General features: G+C 46.0%; 1 long non-coding RNA gene across 1 annotated transcript; it reads right to left on the bottom strand.

Annotated features, from left to right (window-relative positions):
* Positions 1–721: 721 nt before the first annotated feature.
* Positions 722–3,782, bottom strand: LOC124654272. The gene is made up of 2 exons (XR_006988286.1): positions 1,191–3,782; positions 722–1,103 (listed from the first exon to the last, which is right to left on the bottom strand). It is a non-coding gene; the product is annotated as an uncharacterized LOC124654272 (long non-coding RNA).
* Between the last annotated feature and the right edge of the window lie 835 nt (positions 3,783–4,617).

Below are 4,617 nucleotides of genomic sequence, written 5' to 3'. Positions count from 1 at the left end.
GGTGCATGTTCACAGTGGTGATCCACAGTAGCGAGCATTGTCCTTATCCATGGTGAGCTGACGCGTCTGCCAGCCGCGTCGTCCTCGTCTCTGGTGAGGTCTCGGCCTCACCTTCTCTAAGGAAGCCAAAGTGTCGCCAACGGAGGTGAGGTAGCAAACCTCAGGGTGTAGGTGCCACGACTTAGGGTTTTGACCACGAGGACCTCGTCGGAGATGGAGAATAAGAGAAGCTTAGAGGGGGCGGGAGGCAGTGGCTCGGGCAGGGTGTTGCGGCGAGGCGGTGGAGGCAGTAGCTCAGGCAGGGTGTTATGGCGAGGTGGCAATCGGATGCGAGCGGCGGAAAACGGTCAGGATGCTCTGACGACAATGTTGGAGTTGGAGTAAGACGATAGGGAGATGTTCGACCTAGCACATGTATGCTCAGCTGCGAACGGCGACAAATATGACCCACCCAGAAATTGTGCTATCTACCTAAAATCAAGCAGTGGTTTAGTGGGTTGCGTCAACCGGAGCCCAACAGCCAACCCGTTAGGCTGAACATCAGATAATAACACCAAATTTTAAAAAGTTTGCTGTAGTCAGACCAACATCCAGCCGGTTAGGCTGGCCAACTTACACATATATATTCACACAAACCTAATATACAAAAATAACAATACAGTAGGCACCATAAAAAAACAGCTTGAACAGCAAGAGGTAAAAAGAGTGGTGAAAATAGCACTACGTCTGAATGATTAAATTTGATTCAGCTAAAAAAACAGAGGAACAACCTACTTCTCAGATTAAAGAAATGTCTTTGGTCCAAGAGCACTAAAAGTGCCAATACATAGTCATCATCATTCGATCTACATACTTTCATACCAAATTAACCTGCTGATACAGAGGAGAGCAAAAACAACCATATGTAAAACGGCATCAGAAACTCTGTACCGACCCCATTTATAGCAACCAATTTACATTTTACTGAAAGCATAAGCTATGCTATTGTACATTGAAGCGCATCCAGAATCGGCACCAAAGGTAATAAAAAGGCGAGAGAAAAGACCAGTTCACATCAGGTGACAGAATACAAATTCAGTAATAGCACCAATGAAACAAAACACCTGAATAAAACATCACATGAAGGTCACGCCGCTAAGAGGAAATAAATCCGATAAATAAACAGACAATCAAGAGAAATAAAAACTTACATTCCTGTTTTGTGCATGTGCAGCCTGGTGTATCCTACAACCAGGGAACTATACCCTCTTTCGCACTAACTTCTATAAGTCTACCGTCGTTGAGGGTTTTGGTATTCTCGCTCCAAAGATCTATTACAATTTTCTCCCTACAATGATACAAAAGGAGAAATTATGCAACGATGAACGACATTGCATAATCAAAAATGTCACCATAGACACCAAGTTTGAAGGACATGTTGACCATAGAGTAAAGCAGTCTGAAACTTGTCTCAGTGAGCTATAAAGTTCACTTCAGTGATGGAGAACCTTTAACAACATTGGTGACAATAGGTAGAAACCTGGTCATTATACCAATGGCACATGCATGACCATAGAAGAGTGAACAGTAAGGCAAAAGCCAGAAACAACAGCGTTATAGCTGTAAAATAATTAGCTGTCTTAGAACCTTCAGTGTTTACTTGCAAGGTAAGTGATGCCATTTATATTATTAACGATACTTGGAATGTGCTAATCTTGTCAACATAGTGAGGCAAACTGTAAGACACATAATCAATCTTTGTAATCTCCATCCATTTTGTAACCCAATCCTCGAACCAATGTTAAAAGCATATTTTCTAGTGCTCAAATATGCATTCGAATATTATTTGAACTAAGAAAAAGTTATTTTATAGGAACGAAAATTGGGATATAAAATTGAGCCCTGGCGATCCCCCGTCTGGCTGCTTCAAGTCCAAAAGAGAATATAACCCAGATGGACATGGTTCACTGATTGATTATTCATTCAGACCGTTATTATGCACCGGGAACTATCTCTAGTTCATTTTTTGATATAAATTACCACATATGATCTTCAAATAGTAAGACCATTGTTTTAGCAGTCTCACAATCTTTCAGCCAAAGAGTTAGCACACAAGATGGACCACAATAGTTATTTTACTTTTAGTCATTTTGGCTGAAAGCAGGCTAACCCAGACAATGAAATTCAGGTGTCTTACAGAGTGTTCATTATGTGGTAATGGTAAGGGATTAGGTAACACCTGTATTAATTGTTCAGATACTAACACCTCCAAACCAGGATGAGACATACAATCAGTACATGCAACGTTTAGAACATTATGTTGGGCACTTAAGTAAAGGGGCATAAGAAATGTGGGTTTACCTCTCTAGATGTGATGACTAATGTGTCACGCGGTCCTACTAAATTGGATCTATGTAGGCATCACCAACACTATTAATTAGTCTTGTCATTTGGGCAAAGAATTCAAAATATAATCTCATCAAACGGGATCTCAGGATGTTCATTGAACTTGCTACCATTTAAACCAAACTCATATCCTGCTGGCTCCATGCTGGCATTATTTCTAATTATAATTAATCGTCTATAAGGTTCTTCAAAGGCAGGCATCAGCTGAACAACACCCAACTATTCATCCTGAGAAAGTCAACGCTCTGGTAAATTCTATCCGCAGAAGGGACCATGATCAGGGTGTAAGCTTTCTTTCAGAGGGTCAGAGATGATTGCTATAGTTTTTTTAACACAGTTTCCTTCTCCAACAATCTGTAATAGCATATAATGAGATTAATACACCTTAAAATGACAAGTTTTACATTGGAATTTTTTTGGGAACAAAAGGTAATTTTTCCTATCATGCATCTAAAATTAAAAACTCAAGTATATGGTAAGTCTTACAGTGGAACCAATTCAGCGCTAGTTGCTAACCTACTTCTTAATTGTTGTAATTTTTTTGCTCCCGCAATGCAACACAGATGAATCAATTCAGTTCATGGATTTAAGCCTTAAGGTAGTACAGTATATATCTCTGCCCCATCTATTGTTGTAAACTTGTAATCTATCAGCAGGAACAACACACCAAACCGAATCACAGAGAACATATTGGAGCTGAGCAGAAAAAAATTGGAGCAGGGGAAGTACCAGTACCAGCCCTCTCTAACATATGCAGGTGAAGAGCAGCCTGCAACGCCAAGTTGCAGTCAGTTAGTATCTTCAGCAGTGCAATGGAAATGCATTTTCGAGAATCCATCAATCAGTACTTAGAGCTGGACTTGCAATAGAGGAACTGAAGACAACGAATCTTTGCAGAATTAGTCAAAGCATAGAGCGCCATATATGTTGCTGGAGACCTGGAGTTAGTCGTAGATGGTCAAGGTCCATGCGGATGTGGCGGCGACGGCCACCACAACCAGGCCCACATCTGTTTCCTCCACCATACATCCCACATCCGACGGAACAACCGTGCAAACCTTGGCCAGCCTCACAGGCAAACGCAAGATGAACCCGTGCCTCTTCCACCGCTCCTCCAACAACGAAGATCTGGACGGAGACCACTTCCTAAGGAGCGGCGACGGTTCCTTCAACGCCGCTGCAAGGTGCGGCAGTCGCGACGGCTTAGGATCCTGTTCAGCGTCACTGCAGCGTGCGACGAACCGTCCGGGAGCGAGCGGTGGAGGCGATCCCTGTAGCGCTGCACGAGGGAGGGGCAGGCGATCCGGGAGAGGGCAGTAGGGGGAGTGGAGACGGAGGTGAGCGGCGGCGGGTTTGGAGGTGGTGAACCCTAGGCTTGGGAGAAAGGGGAGAGGGAAAGAGAGAATGGTTGGGCCTCGTCTGCGGGTCGGGTCTGGGGTGCGCGAGCGTGCGAGGCGAAGCGGTGTACTGTGTACATGGTCCCACACAGCAGTGCGCACCGTCCAATCGCTGAGAAGCCACGGATTGCAACAGCCTTACATGTTGTATCTAATTGGGCGCCCTATGAAGACCGTTTTAAGGGACGCGGAGATGCTCTTAAATGTGGCCAATCCAACAATCCAGATGGCTACAATGTTGAGCATCAAACACGTTGAGCGCTCTGACATCTGACAAAATCAATCCCGAGCAACTGACTCCACTAATTAATCATATTCCCTTCTAAACCACGATCCTCCTGCCCAGGTGGACAACAACCGCCTCCTCTCGAATTTCTCCCGTGCCGCTCAACTCCAGCCTTCCAGAGCTCGCCGTACGTTTGCCATTTTGTTACGCCATCGCCCGTTAGGGTGCAAGTGGACATGTCCACGGATTTGTCCGCACTAGCAAGGCGTCCTCGACGCTCGGCGCACGCTGCGAGCCGCCGCCGCTTCCAACCGCGGCCGTCCTACAACAGTGGGCCGCTGTGGATCCCGATGCCTCCCACCGGTTCTTAACTTGAGGCGGCCGCCCCGCGCCAGCCCGAGAGGATGAGGAGGGCGTCAATCCCGTCACGCCGCCGCCTGTGGAGAAGGGTATAAGACAAGGAGAGACGAGTGGGAGAGCACACGGGCCCGATCAAGGGTTTTCACCCACCACCATGCGTACAGGAAAACGAGGGGAGGAAGGCGACATCAGCGAACGGCCACGCTGCCTCCGCTTGTCGGCCTCGCGGACGCAAGGGCCCATCGGTCA

The sequence above is a fragment of the Lolium rigidum genome, chromosome 5, assembly GCF_022539505.1.
Source record: "Lolium rigidum isolate FL_2022 chromosome 5, APGP_CSIRO_Lrig_0.1, whole genome shotgun sequence".
NCBI classification, from domain to species: Eukaryota; Viridiplantae; Streptophyta; class Magnoliopsida; order Poales; family Poaceae; genus Lolium; species Lolium rigidum.
The sequence above is the reverse complement of the archived record's forward strand: the minus strand, read 5'-3'. Positions and strand labels throughout refer to the sequence as shown.